Genomic DNA, 12,962 nt, shown 5'->3' with positions numbered 1-12,962 from the left:
GTGTAAGCTAGTTAACCCTTGTTTTCTGATTAAAGGACTTTTACATCTTATCCCATGCCCCCCAAACAAAAGATGTTGATCATGAAGGAAATTTAAGGTTTTTAACTCTGTTTTTCAGAAGGACTACTGTTAAATCTCTCTATATATGAAATATTGGGCTCATCCCTATAACAAAACCACTTTCTACATACTGCCAGATCTGACTTCTAAGAGTTTGTTTTGTTAAACAAATTTCTATCTATGTTCATACTTTTTTCTTCCATTATCTTTATCCAGTTTTAGGATTAGCACAATGTTGAGTTCCTAAAATGAGGTGAGAAGTGTTCCTTCTTTTTTCTTTTTTAATTGTTTGATATAATTTATCAGTTAAAATGTTTATGAGCCTGCTGTTGTCATATAGGTAGGTTTTCAAGCTAGGAATATACTTTCTTTAATAGGTGCTATTCAAATTTTATATTTCCTCCAGAGTTAGTTTCATTAATTTGTCTCCCAAGGTACTTCTTAGAAGTTGTCAAATTTATTTCAAAACAGATTTTTGAAATATGCTTTCTATACCCTTTTAAATTCTGTAAAATCTGTGGTAATGTCTCCTAGATCTTGATATTGTAATTGAAAAAATGTATAATTGGGCTGGGGATTTAGCTCAGTGGTTTCGCCGTCTGCTGCGCAAGCACAAGGACCCAAGTTTGATCCCCGGTACAAAAAAACAAACAAACAAAAAATGTATAATTGATATTGTGTAACAGGAAGAAAAGGTCTAAAGGAGCAGGGGAAGTGGGAGGGGTAGGGGAAAGGAAAAAAGGGAAAAGAAAAAATAAGAAAAAAGGAAAAAAATGGAAACAAAGTCTTTGCAAATAGGGAAGGGTGGAGGAGGTGAAGGGAGGGCAGGGGAAGTGGAAAAAAAATAAGAACCAAGATACTCATGTAATGGTACAAGATCCCATTGATGAATGTAACTGTATTTTATACCCTAAAATGTACCAATAAACTTAATGGGAAAAAAAAAGAAATATTGGGGTGAAAGTATCTCTGAGAGATAGAGCACTTGCCTGCTTGGTCCCCAGCACCACAAAACAGGAAAACAAACATGAACTCCCCCTGCCTTCCATGCCCAGGTTCCAGTCATAATTGAAACTTGTACAAGTTCACTTGTTGAGGTGCAAAATTTCTTTGACTTCAGTTTGAAGTTAGTAACCAGAAAAAGATGCAGTAATTGACTACAGTTTTTCTACCATATCAAAGTAAACAATTTATGCCTTCATTATCAGAGGATAGGCCTACAATGAATAGATATTAACAGTTCACAGAATTTTTAAATTGAGTTAAAGGGAAGTGATATACTTTGGGAATTAGCATGGGGAGATAAATGTAAAAATATTTCTAGTAATACTTCATATTTAATATTCTAAAATCTTTACAAATGAAAACCATAACATCACTGGCCTTAGTTCCTTTGACATAAAAAGTGGTCACTTGGTTATGTGACAGCTGTTACTTAACAGCAAAATTTCTTCAATGAGCAGCTGAGGGATTTTATAGGCAAAAAATCTTGGACCAATGGATAATATTTTTGACTTTATTAACACATTGTTGTGCTATAAAATACTATGTGAATCTCTTAAAAATCTGACATTCTACAGTCTGTAATAGACATGCTATTTTTATAATGTTTTACTTCTGCCTTAAGATTTAGGGTTTTTTTATATGTATTTTTGCCCTGAATTACATGTTAATTTGATCGGAACTCTGCTTTTAAAATCATCACTTACTGGTTCTAATAAATTAAAAATTAAATTTAAAAAAAAAAGAAAGCCCCAGCAACCCCCCTTCTCTCCAGAGGACCACACCAGGCTGCTCCCAAGAGTTGTCACAATGCTGGTCACAGTCCCAAACTAATGCCTAGAGATGAGGCTCTCTGACACTTGAAATAGAAAAGAGGATGGCTTTCTTCACATTCAAACCAACATCATGCTTTTTAAATTCTCTTTAAAAAAAACAACAAAACCTTGAATAAAATCATGCTTTCTTAATAAGCAACCTCCAAACTGATGCCTGTCTCACTAAGTCTTTGCCATGATTAGTTATGTGACTCTTTGCTATCAACATTGCAAAATTAAAGACAATTTCTACTCTACAGACTAAATCTTAAATCTCACACTTTTCCCATTCTCTATTCTCTCAAAGCATTCCTCAGAATATTCCTTAACTAATGCTGTTGAATTAAATTATAGAGCCAGCCTTATATAAAATATTCATTAAATATTTTCTTCCAGTATACCAGAGACACATTTTCTATTCTTAAAGGTTAGTAATCTTCTTGCACATGTCATATATTTCCACCCCCAGTGGAGATTCAGCTTCATAAACTCTCTTACAGAATTCTATTGCATACAAAGAACATCTTCCTCTGGAAGGAACCAATTCACTTCATCAGACCATCTCAAAACATTTATGCAGCATTCCTATATTTCAAAGGAAAGATACATCTCATTTCAAAGGAAAGACACATCTTTACAATGGCAAGATCCAATACTTATACCAAGTAGTCCAACTAAGCATGACTAATAGTGTAATCTGATGTTATGTTCCTCCTGATGTGATGTGATGCAGAATACAAAGCATCACTTATTACTTACTCCTGCCAAACATGTTTAACCTGAATCTTATCAAACCTTTAAACCTAATTTCCACTTTACAGGAAATACAAATATAAAGAGATGAGGCTAAAACGAACAAATAAAAATGAGAACACATGAAGGAAAAATCTAAAATGTACAATGTCCTATAAAACAATTGGTCTGCAAAAAGCCAATTTCAGAGAGTAGGAAAAGTTGCTGGGTTTCTAAAATTAGAGACAAACGGGACATAATTACCAAATGAAGGGGCCAGGGATTTAGTTCAGTGGCACTGAGTCTGCCTAGCAAGCACAAGGTCCTGAGTTTGATCCCCAGTACCAAAAATTTTTTTTAAAAAAATTATTTTAAATATCCAAAGAAAATGCCTGAAACTTTATGAGGACTTCATCTGAAAGAAAGTATAAGACATCATGAAGGAAAACTGAGAAAATTTCAGTGTGGATTAGATATTAGGTGATATTAGGAAATTGTCAATTTCCTGAAGCATGACAGAACTAGAATTACATAGTCAAATATGCCCATATTTGATATATGTGATGAAGTATCCATATCACACATGTATCATGTACATAGATTAAATGTGATCAAAATGTTTAAATTTTTTAGTTTTTACAGTAAAGGACACATTACCATTAATATCCCTCAAAATACTTTCCCTCATTTCAAAGACACTTATCTCATTGTTATTGCTGCTTTCTGAAGCAGTTCTGGAAGTCTTTCACAAGCGACTTTAATTGTGCTGTCGTGGCTGACTTGACGTCCTGAATCAATTCAAAACGTATTATCTTTCATGGTCATTTTGACTTCAGGGAAGAGCCAGAAGTTGCATGGTGCCAGACAGGTGAAGAAAGACACACTCATCTTCCTATGGGCCTGCTGTTCCATTGGATGGCACTCGGCAGCAGAACTCACCGTATTTTTTATCACACCTCAGAAAAACACAAAAGAGGACTTCCAGAACTGCTTCAGAAAATGGCAAAAAGAAATGGATAAGTGTGTCCAAAGCAAGATGGAGTATTTTGAGAGAAATTAATGGCAATGTGTCTTTTATTGTAAGAAATTTTTAAACATTTAAACATTCACTGTGTATTTTGATCACACCTTGTGTACACATATGTGGGTATACACACACATACTCCACATATACTAACAACTGTGTGTATCCAGGTGTTCATTTAACATTTAAATTTTTGGTATATTTAAAAATTGCATAAAATGTAGCTTTTGGCAGATGACAGGTGTTTCTATGAAAAAAAAAATACCCAGGACATCTACTTACAAAACAAACTTCCTAAAACTAAGTTCAGCCAGGTTGTATGTTACCAAATCAACATGCAAAATCAATTGAATTTCTTTATACAAGGATGCAACCACAATTAAAAACACAGTGCTATTTATAATTGCTTAAAGAAAAAGAAATACTTAAGTATAAATGTCGCAAACATACAGGATATGTGTGCTTTAATTACAAAATGTAATGAAAGAAATCAAAGAAGGCCAAGATCATGACTTGCCATGTTCACAGATTAGAACATGAAAAAAGATGTCATTTCTCCCCAAGTTAATGTACAAGCTTAATACAATTCCTCTCAAAACACTAGCAAGGTTTTTCAGTAGACATTCACAGGCTTATCCTAAAATTCACAGAGCAAGGCAAAAGATCCAGAGTAGTAAAAACAATTTGGAAAAAAGAATAAAATGAGGAAGAATTAATCTTCCCAATGTTAAGAATTACTATACAGCTACAGTAATCAAGACAGTGTAAAACCAACAGGAGGATAAAGCCAAGCATCAGTGACACAGAGCAGAGAACTCAGACACCCACTCACACTGATTTTTTATAAAGATGCAAAAGTAATTCAAGGGAGAAAAGATAGACATTTCAACAAATGGTGCTGTGGCAACTGAATATTCATCAGGCAAAAAACAAGCACCTTGACCTAACCTCACAACTTGCGTAAAAATTCATGACAAAGAGCTTTAAGTTAGGAAATGTTTCTGCTGTGGGTCCCCTCATCCTCCTTCTGTGACCTGTCCATGCTTGTCCTTCACCCTCAACACCAAGGTCCGCTGACCATCTTCCCTATGGGAGCTGAATGGAGATTCAGCTCACAATGTCTAGATGGGCTAGGGAAGGGGAAATCAGGAGCCAGACTTGGTTTGACTCTGATCTTTCCATTAACCTTTCACAATATGCTTTCAGTAATTCCTTTTTTTAAAAAAAAGTTTTCCAGTTGGGTTTATGTTACTTGCAACCAGAGTCCTTAAAAGCATCATCCAAAACCACAGTTAGCAGAAGTGATCCAGCCTAGCCTCCCCACTCCACTTCCAGGGGTACCCTTGGCATCACACTACTGACATTGCCCAGGAGCAGTGAGTGTCAATTTGTGACACACAATCCATTACCTTCTCAGCTTCCTCATGAGTCCAGCCGAAAGCAGGGTGCTAGCAGCAAACTGACAGATGTGCCATCCTGGAGATGTGGGATAGGATTGGGAAGGTTCCACAGGAGCTGCCCCTTTACTCTAGACTGTCGCACAGTCTAGGGCTGCTCTGTCAGAATTGTTGCAATGCTGAAAACAGTCTCAAGCTAACTTCACAAGAAACCATCAGACACTCTAGAAGTTACAACTCACACCTTTTCAAGTTAATATGTAACCGGTTCTATGTGAATGTTTTCTCTACATACAAAGGACCAGGGAACTGATAAGGATGAAAACAATTTTCAGGGGCCAGGGATTTAGCTCAGTGGTTCCACCGCCTGCCCTGCAAACGCAAGGACCTGAGTTCGATCCCCAATACCAAAAAAAAAAAAATTTCAGACATGTACCCAATCTGGCCAATTAATTTAATTTTTTGCATTTCTTTGAAATAAAATAAGTATTCATACATAAAAATCAATCTGTAGCTATGGGATTTATAGAGCTACAGCATCTGTGTGTTCTCTCATCTACAAACAGTTTTGATTTGGGGGGTTTCCTCTCTACTGAATAGGAGTTAAAAGCATGGAGTTTAAACCACACTGTCAGGGTTTGAATTTTCCTTGCCTCAGCAACTGCATACTGGCTTCTCTGTGCCTCAATTTCCTCACTTACAAAATAAAAGTAATAATTTCACAAGATTATTATACAGATTAAATGAATTAACATTTATAAAGCACATAGATGAATGCCTGGCACATAGTAAGTACTATAAAAATGTAGTTCCTATACATTTTGTCCCAAATGATCTTTTCTTTATATGTCTTCTTATCTCTTCATGGACTCCTCATTTCTACTCTCAAGCTTAACTTGGAAAGGATAAAGTTTTTCTTTATTACATCAAGACAAAATGTTATTCTTGGATCCCTCTTTGGATAGAGGCCTCGTGAATGCATTAAACCTTGCACAATTGTAATTTTCAGAAATGTTGAACTGGCTGTTGTAATGACTGGGTTCAGAAACAGCATACATACAAACAGTACTGAGATGTGAACCCCACCTACCTGCCAGGGAGCTCATAAGAGCTGCAAAGCCCAGGTCATACTTGTGTCCCAAGTAGCTAAGATGTTTTATTCTCATTGACCCCACAGAAGCCCAGGGTTTTCTCCCATTGAGTAAGGTGCTGAAGAATGGCCTTTTGTAACTGGCCTCAGGATTTTTTCATCTGAAAGTAAAATTTTAGCCCGGTGGTTTAAAAAATATAATTTGCACTATACTATACAATGTGCTTTCATTGTACAATGTTTAAAAGAAACCAACAAGTATCAATAATTGTTCGTGATGGGCATATTAATGGCAGCTATCATTTGCATATTTTATTTTTTACCAAAATAGTTCATAAATATTACCTCATTTTTATGTTTCATGGAAACCTAGTAGAATAAGTATTAGCCCTATTTGATAGACAAGAAGTTGAAGCCCAAAGGTCCAATCTGACCAAAATTGCATAGCTAATAAGAGGAGCTGCCTTTTAATGCTAGTTACCTGGCTTCAAATATTGTGTCCTTTCTACCTGACTTGGTGCTAAGCACTATGAAGAAGGCAAAGAAGAAGGAGGAAGGAAAAGGAGAAGGAGAAGGAGGGAGGGGAGGGAGGAGGGGAAGGGGGAAGGAAAGGGGGAGGGGAGGAGGAGGAAGAAGAATACAAAGGGGAGGGGAGGGGGAAAAGAGAATCTCTACATTTGAGAAACTCACAGCCTAACTGGGAAACAAAATGAAAAATTAAATAATTTCACAAAACAGAAGTGCAGAGTTTTAGTATGTGAGACTTTAAAAATGTATTTATATGTGGATATATTAATATATATATGAGAGAGAGAGATTATTAAGCATTTATATAGCTTTCTCCCTTTACTGCTATTATTCATCATTTCATTCCACTTAGAGGGAAAAAGCAATGTTTAATTCATGGAATTGTGAATCTGACTGGGCTCCTACAGCCATGGAGCTTACCACTTACAGCTTAGTGAGAAGACAAATAATTGTGTGAATAAGTAATTATATTCTGTGACCTGTGCTGTAAAGGAATTAATAGTGTGTTTTGTCAGAGTAACAACAGGAACTCTTAATTTAGAAAGCAAGCATTGCTTTTTCCTCTGACCTTTATGTGCCTGGTTTCTCCCCATCTTATAGATGACAACTTAAACGTCATCTCCTGAACAGATCCTATCTAAATTATGACCCCCACTTTCGTTATGATCTTCTATTTATTCCTGATGATGCAAGGAAAAGGGACAGCAAGTGTGAGGGCCACACTGGGGATTAGAAGAGAAGGGAGATCCTTGTGACTGGAGCAGGGGGCAGAGCGACATGAGAGGAAGGCAGAGCAGCAGGCAGAGGACTCAGCTCCACAGGCTGTGTGGCCTATGGCTAGAAGTTGGATTTTATATTATGTATAGTGATGAAAACCCAGCAATTAGTGAAATGATCTAATTTATATTTTTAATCATCATTCTGGTTTCTATACAGAAATGTTTTCTACTGATAAAATGTCTTCTATGTTCACAAATCACTGACACTATCTACCACTCTTCTTAGGCTGACAACCTTTAAAATCTAAAGGAAACAGATGATGTTCTAATAAAATACAAATTCCAAAATATGACTGAATGATAGGTGGAACACTTAAACATCCCCACCATGATAGAATTTGAAAATATATATTCTAAAGCTCTGCTGTTAAAAATGGCACGGCATTCAGGAGGTTTGCCAATGAGTTGTCTCTAGGTTTAAAGAACACTACAGGTCTCTCATAATGTTAATCCCAAAACCTGACAAAAACATCCCAATGAAGGAAATGCAAACATTTAAAATGAATAAAATTAAAATCCAAAACCAGAAATGAACAAGACCATTCTAGCAATGTGTTGGCACAGCTTATTCTACAACTAAGTAAGGTTTATTTCATAAAGCAGGATTTCTCAATTCTAAAAATGTATTAGTCTAATTTATTAACTTAAAAATTAAAGAGTAAAATATCTGATTATGCTAAATACATGCCAAAATATTTGAGATATTAGAACAGATATTCATGACACGTCATTAGTGATTTTTAGAATGTGAATATTTTGTCTCCTGATGTAAAGCTTCTCATACCATATAGTATTTTTCTCTGCCATCTTCATTCATCGTCTCCACCCTTACTCTGCCCCAGATCCCAGAAATTTCTATGTAGCATAGAAAATCATGTATTTAGAAGCAATTTATGTATGCATTTTCAGGAGGCAAGCCTACAGAAATCTTTCATGAAAATTTTTCTATGGCCAAGTAAGTTTTGTACATTGTGGTTTCCTCTTAGAGATTTGCAATTCAGGTTGGTTTAAGGCTCAGAGAAGTCCTCCAGGGTTTCCCAAGTTAATCGAATATAGAACAGTGTTGTTCTTATAATGCCTATTAATTCCCCCATGAATACACTTTGATAAACATGGCTTAGGTCATGTCACAGTGTTGGTCTCGGCATCAGTAGTATTTGTTGTTTGGGGCATTGTGTGAAGTACTGCTGGAGATATTGAATTGTAAGATATGATCTATTCCCACAGATGATTATAACAAAGTTGAGTCAGAACATATAAATAAAGAGATAAATAATAATTTACGGCAGCATGGCATAACTACTAAATGAGTAGTCCAGATATGAAGTCCAGCAAGGGTACATAGAAGGCAGGATTGTTGTAAGCTAAGTGTTTAAAGAATGCTCTAGGAGAATATAAAACATGAGTGAATTCTCAGGAGAAAACACACACACACACACACACACAGAAGAGAGAGGCAAAAATATGGATGGCATATTTGGGGGAAAGAAGACTGATTTAGAGTTGTTAAAGAAATAAGTAGAATCAGAGTGTAAAGTGCTCTGCTTTGATTTCTATAATGAAGGATCTAGGTCTTTATTTTACAGACTGTAGAAAGCTAGCTGAGGTCTTTCAGCAAGGAAGCAGCATCTTGGAGATAAGTGTGCCTCTGTTCATGAACTTGATTCTTTCCATGATTCCGGTCGCAAACTGAGTTGGACAAGAACCAAATCAAATTCAGTGGTTAGGTTCAATGTTGATCTTATGGGGAAATTTGTTTGGTTCTCATCCAGTTCAATTTGCAACTAGAATTGTGCTTAGAATTAAGTCCCTAAATCTAGGTACAACTATATTTATAAAAAGCTGCAATCCTCTCAGCAGTTAGCACAGAGATTTTCAAACAGGCTTTAAGTTTGACCCCTGCCTGACTTAGTGGCATACAGGGACTTTGTTTTGAGGTGCAATTCCCAAGGAGCTAGATAGGGAAACTAGGAAAAGTACAAGGGGAAAGACAGAAATGCAGTCCAATCAAGGCCCTTACCATTGTTGGCAACTGAGACTTGATCCTCCTTGGGTCCTCTAAGCAAACCTTGAAGAATGCATCCCAGAATTTTTCACCCAAGATATTAAAGAGGAATTATCTACCAGTCCTATTCCCTGCCTCTATAGGCTGCCCTCATATCTATACATTTGGACATGTTCGAAAATGCCTACATGGAATTTACCTAGCGAATGCAGAGAAGCATTTTGGGGCAGAAAGTAAAATACAAACAGTGCAGTTAAGGTACAGGGTTCTGAAGGTACATGTGTACATAGCTGGTGAACTCAGCAATGGCTGGAGTAAAATGAGGAGTCCTCCAAGAAGACAGCTGTATAATTTCTGCAGGAAGGTAGCCCAACCCGATCCCGTACTTCCAGGTTCCTGTTTGACTCTTTTTCCATCAGTCCTCTGCACTTATGTCCTTGCACATGCGGTCACCTCCAGACCTTAGCACTATTCTTTTTCCTCCTTCCATTTCCCCCTATCATTCCAAAACAAATAAAGGAAAACAGAGCTCAAAATAGTGAAGTCATAATGTTTTTGCTTTAATTTATTTATATAAAGAAAACCTTTTTATATTAGTTTAATAAGATACATTTTATGGTAAGATGACCAGCAGAGGAAGTTCTCAGACAGGATATATACGTTCTGTAGTCAAAAACTAACTGCAGATGTTCATACTTCTAGGACAACTCTATATCTCCAATTAGAACAAAGGAAAACACTAAAGTCATTGCCCTGTACATCACTGTAGTTACCAGGTCTTCTTTGGTAGAAGCCAGACTTGGAAACATGATTCTTCAAAACTTCCACAAACCAGCAATGCTCCTCATCTGTTCATTCAACAAATATTTGTTTAGGACCTACAATGATCCAGGTAGCATTCTAAGCTCTGGGGGTAAAGCTTTGAGCAAAACATACCAAGTCTCTGCCCTCATGAAACCTACAAGCTAGTGGCAGGGTATATATACAAATAGATACATACGATGTTAAATAATGACAGGAGCCATGGGCAAAAAACAAAACAGTATAAGAAATAAGGAGCCTCTTGGGCCAGGGATTTAGCTCAGTGGTTTCGTCGCCTGCTACGCAAGCGCAAGGACCCAAGTTTGATCCCTGGTACCAAAAAAAAAAAGAAATAAGGAGCCTCTAGATGACATATAGAAGGGCAGGTACTGCTATTTTATACATAAAATTTGACATTTGAACAGAGGCATGAAATAAATGTGGGAATGAGCCATGTGAATATATAGGACAGAAACACACCTGAGAAAGGATAAAAAATTATTAAGGCCCGGGGCAAACTATGCTTGACTTCTCCAGCTAGGAAGCCAGGGTGATCCCAGAGCGGATGTGAAGAAGAGGAACTCAGGAATTAGCCCAGGCAGGATCCCATAGTGCCTTGGAGCCCATTAGAGGATTAACGGGTGCCATGAAAGGGTTCGGAGCAAAGGAGGCACATGATCAACCCACGTCTTTGAATGGTCATTCTGATAGCTCTGGAGAAGAGACATAGTGGCCCTAGGCTAGAAATGAGGAGCCCAGTCAGGAAGCTAGCTGAGATGATGATGGGTCAGATGAGGAAGGATACAGTGAGAAATGGCAGGATTCTAACTATATTTTGAACGTAGGACTGACAAGATTAGCTGACAGATTGGGTATGCAATATAAGAGAAAGTGAGAAGCCAAAAATGACTCCAAGTTTTTTTTACTTAAACAATTAGAAGAAAAGACTGTCATCTAATAAGACAGGAGAATTGTAGGTTTAAGTTTAAAATTAGAAGTTCAGTTTAGGGCATGTTAAATGTGAGATATTTATTAAATGATTCAAATTGTGATGACAATTAGGCAACTGGATGCAAGCAGCCCCCACTTTGCAGGATTCCAACATGCCCAAATTCCAGTTACTGGGATTTAGTTAAATAACATCAGTCTGTACCAATGTGGTTCAAATTCCAATTGTCACAGTACACTAACTCTGAGTAATTGCACTAAAATACAACATCACTGCTTTCTCAGTTCACAAATCACTCTGTAAATAACTGATGCATAGCATTAGTGACCAATCACATCACTGCTTTCAGGGTATGCCTGACTCTGATTGGTAGGTGCACATCTGTTCTTCAGTTCACACTCATACAGCAAAGTATGTCATTGTGCTTTCTCCTGTCTCCAGTAATAAACCCACATGACATTCCACAATAATGGATAATCAAAAGAGGAAATTGTCTAGCAAAGATGAAAGAGTAGCAAAGAAAAAAGTGGTAACACTGGAATTGAAACTCAAATCAAGTATAAATGGAGCTACAGAAGAAATCACTGACTTGGGGATGGTGACATCACCACTGTTTGACAGATATCAGATATGTAGCCACAGGCACTTGGTGATGGTGAGTTTATTAACCTAAAAAAGAAAAGTGGCTGTAAGGAAAAAGATAAAGATGTCTTGGAGAAAGTGATTGTGATCGAGGCAGAATACTTACAATAAAGGCACTCCCAAGGATATTTCACAGTGCTGAAAGTGTAAAGGCTAAAATACCAGGAGCTAATTCAAGCTTAGAAATGGATATAATAATTTGGCAAAGCATAGAAAAAAATGCTTGCTCCATATTATGATACAACAAGAAGAAGTCAAGCTCAAACTACTCTTGATGAGTGATTTACAAAAAAAGAAAACACTTTCACTCTTAGTGTTTCTAATGTTTTAAACTAGGGTACTAAACTAAATAAATATTAATTTTCATTTTCCTGTACATTTATACCAACAGTAAAAGTGTTCAACATTTTGACAAAATTTTAAAAGTTCCAGAACAAACATAATTTTTTTCATTGATTACTAAGAACACTCTGTACAGTTTCAAATCACACAGTCTTTTTCACAAGAAATGTCCGATGTGAATTTGGACTTTAGAAGAGATCCAGGCGGTAGAAATAAATCTGCAAATTATCACTATATGTACAGTATTCCTGGGGGAGACCATGTAGACAGTGCATGCAGATAAAGATGCAGTCCAAGGGTGAAGCCCTGGGAACGCCAGAGTTTAAAGGTAAAGGAAAGGAAGAAGAATCTCAAAGACTGAAAAGGAGCATCTAGTGAGGCAGCAGGAGACTCCAGAGAGTAGTATCCCAAAACCAAGAGAAGAGGAAGTTCCCTGGAGACAGCAATCAACTCCGGTGCTGGTAAGATATGTGAGACAGAACTAAGAACTGACCAAACTGACCGAACTGACCATAGTGTTTGGCAATATGCAGGTCACTGGAGACCTTGGTGGCCTTGACAAGAAGTGTTTCAGTAAAATGATGAGGATGAGAGCCTGATGAAAATCACTTCAGAAGAGTGGAAAAAGAGGAGAGGAAGAATGAATGAATCTCAGACCTCTAAGATTTTTTGGTAGGTCATATCTGGAATTGGATGTGAAGCTGTTCCACTTCTTAATATGGTGCTCTCATAGCACATCTGTATACTGACTAACACAATTAACCAGAGAGTTAGTATGAGGAGATGCTGATGCCCG

General features: G+C 37.0%; 1 protein-coding gene across 1 annotated transcript in view; it reads right to left on the bottom strand.

Moving 5' to 3' along the window:
• Nucleotides 1-12,962, bottom strand: part of LOC147830147 (uncharacterized) — a 350,272-nt gene that overhangs the window by 199,170 nt on the left and 138,140 nt on the right. The gene's annotated exons all lie outside the window — the stretch shown is intronic.

This window comes from Heterocephalus glaber, unplaced genomic scaffold (assembly GCF_053883595.1).
Source record: "Heterocephalus glaber isolate CG9 unplaced genomic scaffold, H.glaber_assembly_v1.0 deba00000331, whole genome shotgun sequence".
Taxonomy (NCBI): Eukaryota; Metazoa; Chordata; class Mammalia; order Rodentia; family Bathyergidae; genus Heterocephalus; species Heterocephalus glaber.
This window is presented reverse-complemented; position numbering and strand designations above follow the sequence as displayed.